This window comes from Ovis aries, chromosome 1 (assembly GCF_016772045.2).
Source record: "Ovis aries strain OAR_USU_Benz2616 breed Rambouillet chromosome 1, ARS-UI_Ramb_v3.0, whole genome shotgun sequence".
Classification (NCBI taxonomy): Eukaryota; Metazoa; Chordata; class Mammalia; order Artiodactyla; family Bovidae; genus Ovis; species Ovis aries.
Genome location: NC_056054.1, coordinates 3,098,594 through 3,113,542, shown reverse-complemented (window position 1 = coordinate 3,113,542; position 14,949 = coordinate 3,098,594). Strand labels below are relative to the sequence as shown.

At 46.5% G+C, this 14,949-nt stretch overlaps 1 long non-coding RNA gene and 1 pseudogene across 1 annotated transcript; one reads left to right on the top strand and one right to left on the bottom strand.

The window, feature by feature from the left end:
- Positions 1 to 179: 179 nt before the first annotated feature.
- LOC121818762 (uncharacterized) lies at positions 180 to 5,821 on the top strand. The gene is made up of 2 exons (XR_006058860.2): positions 180 to 1,463; positions 1,865 to 5,821. It is a non-coding gene; the product is annotated as an uncharacterized LOC121818762 (long non-coding RNA).
- A 4,418-nt stretch (positions 5,822 to 10,239) lies between these two features.
- Positions 10,240 to 11,837, bottom strand: LOC132657774 (non-histone chromosomal protein HMG-14-like; annotated as a pseudogene).
- Positions 11,838 to 14,949: the final 3,112 nt, after the last annotated feature.

Here is a 14,949-nt window from a genome sequence, read left to right as displayed (position 1 = left end):
GCCCGGGAGCCGTCAATCACCCGAGGGCGGGCCCGGAACGCCACCAATCGGCGCACGGCGTGGCCCTGCCGCCCCAGAGACCTGCGCGCGGGCGGGGCCGCGCGGGGGCGGGGCGACGGCGCGCAAGCGCACTGGGTCCAGCTTCCGCCGCCAGAGGGAGCTGGTAACCCGCCTGGCTTGCTGACGTGAGGAGGACGGCGCCATGTTCTCCGCGCACGCCTGGCCTGGGGTCCTCCAGTTTTCTCTGGGCATAGGCGTTGGATTCCGAGAAGACCCTTTCCAGAGAAACAAGTCTGCCCTTGATCGTCCCGCCATCCCTGGTCAATTTGAGGTTGAGAAGCAGAATCTTGTTGGAGCGAGCCCTTGAGATGCAAGGTGGAGAGGAGGCATCTCTGGACTTGTCCGCTCCCATCCGGACACGTGGGGAAGAGGGGAAAACGAGCGACCATGGTGGTGACATCGGGGAGCTGGCCTGGCACACACAGCTGGTCTCTGTGTTCTACTGAATATGCAGAGTTCCATGAAACGTAGACATCGAGCTCTGATGTTAGATCCACGGCAAAAACGAGGCCCCTCCATACTTGTCTGAACACAGATAGGAGAAGAACATTGCCCAAGCCACGAAAATGACCAAACCTCCTACTGTCTCAGCCAGTCAGAGTGACTGCTCATTCTTTACCAGGTACAGGTTTAACTTTTCTCTAGTCTTCTTGTCTTTGTGATGCGATCTATGAAGACATCTGCTCAAGGAATTGCTTCCTTTTCCTGACATCCAATCCGGGGTGGACTGGCTTCCTTAAACGTTTTCCCCACATCAACTAACACAACTGAAATGTAAATATCAGTAGTTGCTGTGCAGTCGCCCAGTTGTGTCCGACTGTGACCCCATGGGCTGCAGCACACCAGGCCTCCTGGTCCCTCACCATATCCTGGAGTTTGCCCAAGGTCACGGTCCTTGCATTGGTGATGCCCTCCAGCCATCTCATCCTGTGACGCCCTCTTCTCCTCCTGCCCTCAATCTTTGCCAGCATCAGGGTCTTTTCCAATGAGTTGGCTTTTCACACCAGATGACCAAAATACTAGAGCTTCAGCATCAGTCCTTCCAGTGAATATTCAGGGTTGACCTCCCTTAAGATCGACTGTTTTGATCTTGCTCTCCAGGGGTTTTTCAGGAGTCTTCTCCAGCACCACAGTTCAAAGGCATCAATTCTTTGGCATTTTGCCTTTACGGTCCAAGGGTATACCTACACATCCCTTTACTGCGGTTTCCCATGGTGATGGTCTCCCTCGCTGGGATGAAGCACAAGCTCAGCTCCGTGGACTACAGGTTACTGATTTCTGGTGATCCCTGGCTAAGGACATTGTTGGCCCAGCAAGCCTTCATGCTGCACATCTGCGCTACTGTTTGAAACCCTCGGGCTCTTTCCTCTCCCTTTAGCAGGTGAACCGCCTCCTCCCTGCAGGTGCGCTCTAAGGGAATAACAAAGCCCCATCTCCTCATCTCTTCCACTTTCCACCCACCCCGACCTTGCTTCACTTCATCACTTCTCCAAACACCTCCTGCTCAGCTCATCAGTGAATTCACACTGTGATGCTAAAGGGAACTGAGTTTTTTAGTCCTCAGTCGCCGTTAGCCTCTCTTTCCGTTTCGTTTGTGGGACATGTCACTCTCTTTTGTTTGAAAGTGTTCCCTGTCTGCTTTGCAGGCTCACTTCTTCTGCCTGGTTATTCGTTGAGGGAACTCTTTCATACTTGATCCTGGGTCCTCCTCACCCCACACTCCCTCCTTGAGCAAGTCTCATCCACACATGGCTTGAATTTCCAGTTACCTAAACATGGTTTGTTCATTTGTGTTTCCCACCAGCTCCAGATCCACATGTTCATATATCCCTCATGTGATATCTCAGGGATGTCTCAAAAGTTGCTCAAACTCAATATGTGCTAGCTGAAATTGTGAGCTGCAGTATGAAGAGGGCCACAGCAAGGAATGGAGGGCGGCTTCCAGCTGGCAGAAAAGGAGGCCTTCAAGAGCACGTGAAGAAATGAGTGCTGCAAACGGCTACATGAGCATGGAAGTGGGTCCTTCCTAGTCAAGCCTCAGATGAGACTCCAGTCCAGGCCAATACCTCAGTTGCAGCCTTGCAGAGGACTCCTGACCCATGAAAACTGCAATAACAAGTGGATGTGGTTTTAAGCTACTAAATCTGTGGTAATTTGTTACACAGCAGTGGATAACAGATACATCCTCCATCACCAAATCCTACCAGTTTTATCCCCTGACCCCCATGCCCACCAAGCCTGTGTCACCACATCACAGCCTCCTTTCTGGCTTCCACTTCAGGCCTTTCCTCAACTCATCTTTCTCTGTCTTGTCCCAGCACATGTTCTCATGTGGGTCCTTTGGCTTGGAATCTTCTTCTGTTCCCCGTGCTTCTGGGAAATCTGATTTATTCCTCAAACTTTAGTCATCAGTTACTCAGGAAAACCTTTCTTGAGTGTCCTAAGTACAACCCCCACTTGGCACCTCTCCTCAGTGGGTTTTGTCATGGTTGCCATTTTGCAGTTATTTCTGTCATTTTGTCCTTAGTGACTGCATCTTCTATCAGAATGTAAGCTGTAGGGGCCAGGAACTATGCTTAGTTTTGCACATTACCGTACCCCCAGCACCTGGCAAACAGTAGATACACTGGCTCGAGGAAGGAATGATCACATGGACAAATGAATGGATGGATTAAGGTCTCTGTTTTTTTAAAGGAGTGTAACTTATTTATTTTATTTTTTAAGAAGCATCTTATTTATTTGGCTGCCCCGGGTCTTAGCTGTGGCACGTGGGATCGTCGATCATCCTTCGCAGCATGCAGTGTCTTTAGTTGCAGCTCGTGGAATCTAGTTCCCTGACCAGAGGTGAAAACCAGGTCCCCTGCAATGGGATCACAGAGTCTTAGCCAATGGCCAGCTAGGGAAGTCCAATATGTCCGTTTTTGATGCTCAGGGTTTCTGATACAAGCCTTCCTACCTCCAGAGTGGTGGGAATTTTGGAGCCAAAAGTGCGGCCTCCTGTGCACTCACTTAGGACGACGCAAACGAAGTTCAGTTTTGCTCTTAGAAAAAGATGCTTAATTTCTGATTTTGAGACCTTAAACTGCCTAGCAATAAGAAAGGTGCCTGATGTCCTGGACGCGTTCAGCTGCCTAAGCAGCAGATGCTATTTTCCAGAGTTTGTCGCAGCTTTTCCAGTTCCCTCAGTTCAGTTCAGTTCAGTCGCTCAGTCGTGTCCGACTCTGCGACCCCATGAATCGCAGCACGCCAGGCCTCCCTGTCCATCACCAGCTCCCGGAGCTCACTCAGACTCACGCCGATCGAGTCAGTGATGCCATCCAGCCATCTCATCCTCGGTCGTCCCCTTCTCCTCCTGCCCCCAATCCCTCCCAGCATCAGAGTCTTTTCCAGTGACTCAACTCTTCACATGAGGTGGCCAAAGTACTGGAGTTTCAGCTTTAGAATCATTCCTTCCAAAGAAATCCCAGGGCTGATCTCCTTCAGAATGGACTGGTTGGATCTCCTTGCAAACCAGAAATCAAGGGACTCTCAAGAGTCTTCTCCAACACCACAGTTCAAATGCATCAATTCTTCGGTGCTCAGCTTTCTTCACAGTGCAACTCTCACATCCATACATGACCACAGGAAAAATCATAGCCTTGACTAGACAGACCTTAGTCGGCAAAGTTATGTCTCTGCTTTTGAATATACTATCTAGGTTGGTCATAACTTTTCTTCCAAGGAGTAAGCGTCTTTTAATTTCATGGCTGCAGTCACCATCTGCAGTAATTTTGGAGCCCCCAAAAATAAAGTCTGACACTGTTTCCACTGTTTCCCCATCTATTTCCCATGAAGTGATGGGACCAGATGCCATGATCTTCGTTTTCTGAATGTTGAGCTTTAAGCCAACTTTTTCACTCTCCACTTTCACTTTCATCAGGAGGCTTTTTAGTTCCTCTTCACTTTCTGCCATAAGGGTGGTGTCATCTGCATATCGGAGGTTACTGATATTTCTCCCGGCAATCTTGATTCCAGCTTGTGTTTCCTCCAGTCCAGCGTTTCTCATGATGTACTCTTCATATACGTTAAATAAGCAGGGTGACAATATACAGCCTTGACGGACTCCTTTTCCTATCTGGAACCAGTCTGTTGTTCCATGTCCAGTTCTAACTGTTGCTTCCTGACCTGCATACAGATTTCTCAAGAGGCAGGTCAGGTGGTCTGTATTCCCATCTCTTTCAGAATTTTCCACAGTTGATTGTGATCCACACAGTCAGAGGCTTTGGCATAGTCAGTAAAGCAGAAATAGATGTTTTTCTGGAACTCTCTTTTTCCACGATCCAGCGGATGTTGGCAATTTGATTTCTGGTTCCTCTGCCTTTTCTAAAACCAGCTTGAACATCAGGGAGTTCACGGTTCACGTATTGCTGAAGCCTGGCTTGGAGAATTTTGAGCATTACTTTACTAGCATGTGAGATGAGTGCAATTGTTTGGTAGTTTGAGCATTCTTTGGCATTGCCTTTCTTTGGGATTGGAATGAAAACTGCCCTTTCCCAGTCCTGTGGCCCGTTCCCTGTGTTCCTCTAAATAGGATTCTGCCACTTCTCCCATCAAGATGTAGGCTCTGAGCCTCCTCCCCTCCAACCTGGGTGAGCTGTGACTACTTTGACCAACAGAGAGAGTGGACGATGCACCATTACATGTTTTCCAAGTTCAGGTCATAAAAGACCACACAACTTCTGCCTGCGTCTCTGAAATGCTTGCTCTCGGGGAAGTCAGACACCAAGTAAGAAGTCCAGCTACTCTGAGGCTGCTTGGCTGGAAAAGCCACACACGTAAGCACTGCGTTCAGCGACGCCCCTGATGAGCTGGCATGGGCAATAGCCATCAGTGACTGCCAGCCAAGTTCAGCGAGTCATCTTGGACATCCATCCCAGGGGAACCCTCACACTGGGATTCTGAGCCCCAGCCAACATCTGACTACAACCTTGCGAGAGACCCTGAGCAAGGACTGCCTGACTAAGCCCTTTATGAATTCTGACCCACAAAATCACAAGCTAAATAAGGTTTCTTTTTTTAAAGTGAAGTATTATTGATTCGACAATGATGCATTAGTTCCCCTTTACTAAGTGATTCAGTTTCATGTATATATGCATATATGTATTTGTTGTTGTTCACTCAGTTGTGTCTCTTTGTGACCCCATGGACTATAGCACGCCAGGCTTCCCTGCCCTTCAGTATCCCCCAGAGTTTGCTCAAACTCATGTCTGTTGGAGTCCATGATGCCATCCAACCATCTCATCCTCTGTTGCCCTTTTCTCCTCCTGCCCTCCATCTTTCCCAGCATCAGGGTCTTTTCAAATGATTCAGCTCTTCGCATCAGGTGGCCAAAGTACTGGAGCTTCAGCTTCAACATCAGTCCTTCCAATGAGTATTCAGGATTGATCTCCTTTAGGATTGTCTGGTTGGATCTCCTTGCAGTCCAAGGGACTCTCAAGAGTCTTCTCCAGTACCACAATTCGAAAGCATCAATCCTTTGGCACTCAGCTTTCTTTATGGTCCAACTCTCACATCTGTACATGACTACTGGAAAAACCATAGCTTTGACTACAGAACTTTGTTGGCCAAGTGATGTCTCTGCTTTTTAATATGCTGTCTAGGTTGGTCATACCTTTTCTTCCAAGGAGCAAGCGTCTTTTAATTTCATGGCTGCAGTCACCATCTGCAGTGATTTTGGAGCCCAAGAAAATAAAGTCTGTTACTGTTTCCATTTTTTCCCCAACTATTTGCCATGAAGTGATGGGACCTTATGCCATGATCTTAGTTTTTTGAATGTTGAGTTTTAAGCCAGCTTTTTCACTCTCCTCTTTCACCGTCATCAAGAAGCTGTTTAGTTCCTCTTAGCTTTCTCCCATAAGGGTGATGTCATCTGCATATCCGAGGTTATTGACATTTCTCCCGGCAGTGTTGATTCCATCTTGAGCTTCATCCAGCCCGGCATTTCACATGATGTACTTTGCAAATAAGTTAAATAAGCAGGGTGACAATATACAGCCTTGATGTACTCCTTTCCCAATTTGGAATCCATCCATTTTTCCATGTCCTGTTCTGTTGCTTCTTCACCTGCATACAGGTTTATCAGGAGGCAGGTAAAGTGGTCTGGTATTCTCATCTCATGAAGAATTTTCCAGTTTGTTGTGATCCACACAGCCAAAGGCTTTAGTGTAGTTGACACAGAAGTAGATGTTTTTCTGGAATTCCTTTGCTTTTTCTATGATCCAGTAGCTGTTGGCAGTTTGATCTCTGGTTCCTCTGCCTTTTCTAAATTCAGCTTGTACATGGGGAAGTTCGCAGTTCACATATTGTTGAAGCCTAGCTTCAAGTTTTGAGCATTACCTTGCTAGCATGTGAAATGAATGCAGTGGTGTGGTAGTTTGAACACATATAAATAGAGTTTTCAGATTATTTTCCATTATGGGTTATTACAGGACACTCAGTTAACTCCCTGTTATGCAGTAAATCCATGTTTCTTATCTATCTTATGTATAGTAGTTTGTAGATACAAACTAATCCCATACTGCTAATTTATCCCTCCCCTCTTCCTTTCCCCTTTGGTAACCATGTTTGTTTTCTACATCTGTGAGTCTGTTTCTGTTTTGTATATAGATTCATATGTATTATTTTTTAGGCTCTACATATAAGTGATATCATTTAATATTTGTCTTTCTTCGCTAAGAAAGTAAGTCATTTGAGTTAATTCACTAAGTATAATGGGTCTTCCAAGTGTCGCTAGTGGTAAAGAACCCGCCTGCCCATGCAGGAGACACCGGAGATGCGAGTTTGATCCCTGGGCTGGGAAGATCTCCTGGAGGAGGGCATGACAAGCCACTCCAGTGTTCTTGCCTGGAGAATCCCATGGACAGAGGAGCCTGGTGGGCTACAGTCCCTGGGGTCACAGTCAGACAGGACTGAGCGACTAAGCACACACGCACGCACCAAGTATAATACTCTCTGAGTCCATCTGCAAATGGCGATATGTCATTCTTTTTTATGGCCTAGTAATATTCCATCATGTATATAAACCACATCTTTTTAAGCAGATCATCCATTGATGGGCCCTTGGGTTGTTTCCATATCTCAGCTGTTATAAATAGTGCTGTTGTGAATGCTGGGATGCATGTCTCTTTTTTAAATAGAGTTTTCATATTTTCCAGATGTATGCCCAGCAGTGGGAATGCTGGATCATATGGTAGTTCGATCTTTAGTTTTTAAAGGAACTTCCATTCTGTTTTCCATAGTGGCTGCACCGATTTACATCTCCAGCAACAGTGTAGGGAGGTTCCTTTTCTCCACACCCTCTCCAGCAAAATAAGTTTGTTTAAGCTGCTAAGTTTGGGGTGACTTGTTACACAACAGTAGTGGCATGAAGAGCAATTTCGTACCCAGAGTGGGGTGTTAATACACCAAAACCCAAAATGCACAGTACTGTCCTGGGACTGGGCAGCAGGCACCTGGGAGGAGCTGAGAAGACTCTTGGTGGAACCCTGATGGGCCACAGGCTGTGGATGATGCTCAGAGTGGGCGAAATGCTGGAAGATGGAGGGAAATCACTGCTAGACACTGATGGAAACTCAGCAAAACTGTTTCCTGCAATAATGTAGGAATTAGAAACCTGTGCCCAGTGAACGTGATGGCTCTGGCATAGGAGATTTCCAGGGAAAATACTAGAAGTTCCAACTGCACCTGAGTGACAGGTCTGAAGCAAGCAGGACCAGGCCAAGCACAAATGAAGAGGTTGTCATAAACTGCCCTGTTTGGGGTCCACAGGAGGTCACAACGATAACTGAACAACCTTGTTATTCAGCCTTGCTTTGTGCACTGTGAGAAAGGACTGGAAAAGGAAGAAAATGACAAATAACTGTTCTGTTTTCTGTGGCAATGTGGAAAGGAATTTTATAGAAACTCTGGTTTGGGGAAATTTGAGTAAGTGTCAGAAAATCTCTCACACTGTGCGAATTTAATTGGCAGTGCTATTTTTATTGTGAAACGTGTCCTTTAAGAAAGGGGGAGAGGGACCTCCCTGGTCATCCAGTGCCTAATAAGATTCCACCTTGCAACCCCTTGTTGGATAACTAAGATCCCACATGCTGTGGGTTGACTAAGCCCACACACAGCAACTAGAGTGGCCGTGTGCCCCAACAAAAGACGGTGTGGTGAAGATCTTGTACGCTGAGACCTAAGACCCGATGCAACCAAGTTAATTAATTCATTGAGTTAAAAGAGGATGTGGGTTCGGTTCCTGGTCAAGGAACTAAGGTCCCATGTGCCGGCACAAAGCAAAGTGGGAGAGGGGCAGAGAACTGAGAACACCACGTGCCTGCCCGCCTCTCACAGCTTCATGGGGAAAGTCATATTGGCGATGGATGGGGCTGCAGAAGGTGTCCCTTGAGTCCAGGTGAGAGCCAAGTAGCAGCTGTGTGAGAAATCTACCTAAGGCTGAAGAAGGAGCAACCAGGAAGGAAAAGCTGCTATTACCGTTCCCCACGGCCACAGAAGACAGCAGACATTTGTCTTGTGTTCTTTGCTCTTCCAGTCCTTTCTCACAGTGCACAAAACCAGCCTGAATAACAGTTGTGCAATGATTCTTGCTGCATTCCTGCAGTTCACACAGGGCCAGGAGTAGTTCCTGCATCCACTAGCCAGAGTGGAAAGTCTTCTTTGGAAACTGGCTGTGATGTTAAGACGCCAAAATAAATTCCCTGTGGGCAAAGGGCAGAGCTGGAAGGCATGGGTGTAGGGCAGCTAGGCCTCCACAAGGGGTAGGGAGGACTTGGGTTGGCAGGTGGGACAGTTAACTTGGGATCACTTCATAAGGGTCCTGAATGCCAAGAGGGTGCGTGAAGCTCGATGGGGGAATCATAGACATTGTTACCATTAGCAAAATCTCAGCCTCCCACAAGGTGATGGGTGGGTGCAGCCTCTCCTGCCTCTACCTACCTGCTCTCCCCACCCCCCGCACCGTCTTCAATCTGTAGCCATTCAGAACTATAAACCCCTGTTATTAGGGCAGAAGGAGCCCCGGAGGCCTTGTAATCCCACTACTCCACGTTAGACAGGAAATGTGGCCCACTCTGCGACCCCTCCTTTTCTCAGATTCAACTTATTGGCTTCTCTTGATCTCAATGTTGGGGTGCCCAAGGGCCTGGCCCTCTCTTCGCTTCCGTTTCCTGTCTTCTGAAGTCATCTTCATTTGTTCTGTGGCTTTAAAGATCCCAATATTCTGATGACCTGTCCATGCAGGACTCTAGTCCGGACCTCTTCTCGGGACTCATATGCATACATACATACGTCCCCAGCCGTCTGCTCACCATCCCCACCTGGATGGCTAACAAACATCTTGGATTAAACACCTTCCAAATACAACTCCTGCTCTTTTCCCCGAAACTTGTCCTCTCCAATCTTTGCACCTCACCGTCCACCCAGAGGATCCTACGGAAACCTAGGTGTCACCCTCAATTCCTGCCTTCTTTCACCCCCGTGTCCAGTTCAGTGGAAGGTCTCGCCTGTCCTCCTTGGAAAGCTTGGATATCCCATTGCTGCCACCATGATCACACACACCAAGCCCTGCTATTTCTTTCCTAGATGAATGAGATTGTCTTCTTTCTCTTAGACTCCTTGCCCTCCTAATTTTCCAGAAAAGGAGAGAAATCTTTGAAAACATGACTCAGTCCATTGCCCTCCTGGCTCTAAGTCTTCCAACTGCAAGACCCTCATCGTGGGCATTTAGGTGAGCAATAGCAATTTTATGTTTGTGAATATAATTTGACTTTCCATAAATGAGACTTGATCAACATTTTCTGAAATTTTTTAACTAGAAAAATAGATTTACCATGAAACTTTCATCCTCTGTTCACTTAATACTATGAGAAATAGCTGAAAAAAAAAAAGAAATAGCTCATCGTTATTTACTTCTTATATAAAAAAAGGTCTTTACTACTTTATCTCCATTGGGTACATAATTTTCTGCTATTTTGAGTAATTAAATTTCTGTGGGTTTAAACAATTTTTTTTGGAGTATAATTGATTTACTGTATTGTATTAGTTTCTGTCTAGCAAAGTGAATCAGTCATACATGTACATACATCCACTTTTTAAGATTCTTTTCCCATATAGGTCATTATGCCAAAGAACTGATGCTTTTGAACTGTGGTGTTGGGGAAGACATGATAGTCCCTTGGACTGCAAGGAGATCCAACCACTCCATCCTAAAGGAAATCTGTCCTGAGTATTCACTGGAAGAACTGATGCTGAAGCTGAAACTCCAATACTTTGGCCACCTGATGCAAAGAACTGACTCATTTGAAAAGACCCTGATGCTGGGAAAGATTGAAGGTGGGAGAAGCGGGTGACAGAGGATGAGATGGTTGGATGGCATCCCTGATTCAATGGACGTAAGTTTGAGCAAACTCTGGGAGTTGATGATGGACAGGGAGGCCTGTCGTGCTGCAGTTCATGGGGTCGTAAAGAGTCGGACACGACTGAGTGACCGAACTGACTGATAGGTCTTTACGGAGTACTGAGAAGCCGTCCCTGTGCTAAACAGTAGGCCTCGTTAGTTACGTATTTTGCACATTGTGTGGGGTTTTCTTTCTTTTATAACTGAGATTTTATTGGTTGTTTGGAGGATCACTACACAGACATTTCAGTCTGTACACAATTCTTCACATACGTACCAGAAATCTGAAATGTCATGTAGCTGTGATTCTTAACAGTTATTCCAGGGACTTTCCAGCTTAGAATTTGGAGCAAACTTTCCTTAACAGGATATCAAGTACCAGTATCTTCAAATGTTGATATGGTGTTACGTCATCAGTCCCACTGATTCACAATTCAGTATCATATACACTACATACCCAAACTGTCGGTCGTTCACAGCACGTTAACCAAGTTACTAGGAAAACGGGACTACTGCAACCAAAGGTGTTACAGTATAGCGCACGAAATTCTGACCAGGAGAGCCACGATCGGAAAGTGGTCTGCTGTAGGAAATAATTCTCCCAAAACAATACGGGAAGAGAAGTAATTTAAAGTGTTCAAGACATTAAACGCACAAGTGACTCTAAACTGCCATTTGGTATGCTTTTGTATTATAGGATATAAAAGCTACCCCCATCTATGGAATGTTAAGCTGACACCCAAGACAATCAAAGCCTCCCGTATCCAGTATCCCACTATGTTCTGGTTGTACCAAAAAATAAACAACCAGCAAATGATTTCACCTCTTAAAGCATTTACACTTAAAAAATGGGATGAGGCGGGATTCCCTCCTTTTAAAAAATGTTTCTAGAGCTACTAAAAAACTTGCATTTGCAAAATAGTTGATAAAAATATTCCTCTGGATTGCACAAGACGGGAAACGGACCACCGACAGGACTCGTGTGTGGTTATTGATCAGACTTGGCTTCTCTCTCTTCTGCTTCGTCAGAGGCTGGGCTCTCCCCGTTTTTAGTCTCTCCATTTTCTGCAAGTAAGTCTTTAGTCTCCTGGTTGGCCACTTCCGCCTGTTTTCCCTTCGCTCCTCTTCTCCCTTTTGTCTGAAGATTTATCCTTTCCCGCCGCCTTTTTTGGCTTCGTTTCCACTTTTGCAGGAGCCGGTTTAGCTGACAACCTCGCCGATCTCCTCTTGGGCTCCTCCTTCGCCGCCCCCTCGGCGGAGCTGACCTTCCTCTTGGGCATCGCGGCGACGGGGCGGGCGAGAGCCGGGTACCTGAGGGCCGCGGCGCGCCGAGAGCCTTCGCAAAGCTGAGTAGCCTGACCTCCTCCCACCCGCCGGAGCTGCTGGGCCCCGCGGCGGGGGCGGTGGGAGACCGTGTGGGTTTTTTTAAGGAGACTTTTTACTGAAGTAAAACCATACTTCAAGTACACAAATCATATGTGTACAGCTTGATGGATTTTCACAAAGTAAAGTGAAAGTGAAAGTCGCTCAGTCACGTCCCACTCTGCGACCGACCCCATGGACTGTAGGCCGCCAGGCTCCTCTGTCCATGGAATTCTCCAGGCCAGAATACTGGAGTGGGTAGCAGTTCCCTTCTCCAGGGGATCTTCCCAACCCAGGGATCAAACCCAGGTCTCCCACATTGCAGGCAGATTCTTTACCATCTGAGCCACAAAATAAATATGCCCATTAACCCAGGCCCTGATCAAAAACCAGAACATTTCATGTACTCTTAATCCAGAGCCACTTCCAATCACAGCCAAAATTCAGGCTGCACCACAGTTTTCTCTCACCTGGGTCTGGAGTTACATAAGCGGCATCACAGAGTCCACGCTCCTCCACCCCTGGCTTCTCAGGCTCAACGTTGGTTGATGAGATTCGCCTGCACTCTTACTAGTTGTAGCTTAGTCCTGCTCATCGCTGTACAGCACTGCTTTGTCTGGAGGTACCACCACTCACTGGCACATCCTCACGCTGAGGAAGAGCTGGGCTCTAGCCAGTCTAGGGCTGTCGCTGAGAGTGCTGCTTTGAACACTGCTTTTCACGTCTTTTGCTGCACACGGTACTTCTTTCCATCGCGATACCCACGGAGATAGAATTACTGGGTCACAGGGCATATTTATTTTCATCTTTGTCGATAACTCTCTTCAGTCGATTTTGTCTGTCTTATCAAGGCTATGGTTTTCCCAGTAGTCACGTATGGATGTGAGAGTTGGACTATAAAGAAAGCTGAGCGTCGAAGAATTGATGCTTTTGAACTGTGGTGTTGGAGAAGATTGTTGAGAGTCCCTTGGACTGCAAGGAGATCCAACCAGTCCATCCTAAAGGAGATCAGTCCTGAGTGTTCATTGGAAGGACGGATGTTGAAGCTGAAAGTCCAGTACTTTGGCCACCTGATGTGAAGAGCTGACTCATTTGAAAAGACCCTGATGCTGGGAAAGATAGAGGGCAGGAGGAGAAGGGGACGACAGGGGATGAGACGGTTTGATGGCATCACCAACTCAATGGACATGAGTTTGGATAAACTCCAGACGTTGGTGATGGACAGGGAGGCCTGGTGTGCTGTGGTCCATGGGGTCTCAAAGAGTCAGACAGAACTGAGCTACTGAACTGAACTGAACTGAAATGATACATAACAGAGCTTAAGGAGCTTCCCATGTAGCTCAGTCAGTAAAGAATCTGCCTGTAATGCAGGAGACCTGGGTTTGATCCCAGGGTCAGAAATATCCCCTGGAGAAGGAAATGGCAAATCACTTCAGTATTCTCGCCTGGAGAATCCCATAGACAGAGGAGCCTGGTGGGCTACAGTCCATGGGATTGCAAGAGTTGGACATGACTGAGCAACTAAACCACCAACCACCACCATACATCATAGATTTACCATCTCAGCCATTTTCTTCCTTCCTTCCTTCCTTTCTGGCCGCATCATGTGGCATGTGGGACTGACTCGGGTCCCTGCAGTGGGAGTGCAGGAAAGCATGATTTCAGCCATCTTTAAGTGTACAATTCAGTGGCGTTCAGCACGTTCACAATATTGTGCCACCATCATTATCTGTTTCCAGAACTTTCCACTATCCCAAACAGAAGCTCTGCACCCATTAAATGACATCTCCTTATCCCTCCCTTCCCCCTACCCGTGGTAACCCAATTCTACTCTGTTTCTGTGGATTTGCCTGCTCTAGGTACTCATATAAATGGAATTATAAATCATTAGTTCTTTTGTGTTTGGCTTATTTCACCTAGCAAAACGTTTCTAAGATTCATCCTTGTTACAGAATGTATTAGAACTTCATTACTTTTTTTTTTTTTTTGCTAAATAGTTTCCTCTTGTATAAATCTACATTTTGTTTAACATTCGTCTATTGAGGCACATGAATTGTCTCTACCTTTTCTCTATTGTGTATTGTGTATTCCCAAAGAAAGGCAATGCCAAAGAATGTTCAGACGACTGCACAATTGCATGCATCTCACACGCTAGCAAAGTAATGCTCAAAATTCTCCAAGCCAGGCTTCAACAGTACACGAACCGAGAACTACCAGATGTTCAAACTGGATTTAGAAAAGGCCGAGGAACCAGAGATCAAATTGCCAACTTCTGTTGGATCATCAAAAGAGCAAGAGAGTTCCAGAAGACCATCTACTTCTGCTTTATTGACTATGCCAAAGCCCTTGACTGTCAGTTCAGTTCAGTTCATTCGCTCAGTCATGTCCGACTCTTTGCAACCCCATGAACCACAGCACGCCAGGCCCCCCTGTCCATCACCAATTCCTGGAGTTCACCCAAACCCATGTTCATCAAGCTGGTGATGCCATCCAACCATCTCATTCTCTGTTGTCCCCTTCTCCTCTTGCCCTCAATCTTTCCCAGCATCAGGGTCTTTTCAAATGAGTCAGCTCTTCACATAAGGTGGCCAAACGATTGGAGTTTCAGCTTCAACAACAGTCCCTCCAGTGAATACCCAGGACTGATCTTTAGGATGGACTGGTTGGATCTCCTTGCAGTCTAAGGGACTCTTAAGACTCTTCTCCGACACCACAGTTCAAAAGCATCAATTCTTTAGCACTCAGCTTTCTTTATAGTCCAACTCTCACATCCATAACGTGACCACTGGAAAAACCATAGCCTTGACTGTGTAGATCACAACAAACTGGAAAATTCTTAACAGGATGGGAATACCAGACCACCTGACCTTCCTCCTGAGAAATCTGTATACAGATCAAGAAGCAACAGTTAGAACTGGACATGGAACAACAGACTGGTTCCAAATCAGGAAAAAAGTACATCAGGGCTGTATATTGTCACCCTGCTTATTTAACTTATATGCAGAGTACATAATGTGAAATGCTGGGCTGGATGAAGCACAAGCTGGAATCAAGATTGCTGGGAAAAATATCAATAACCTCGGATATGCAGA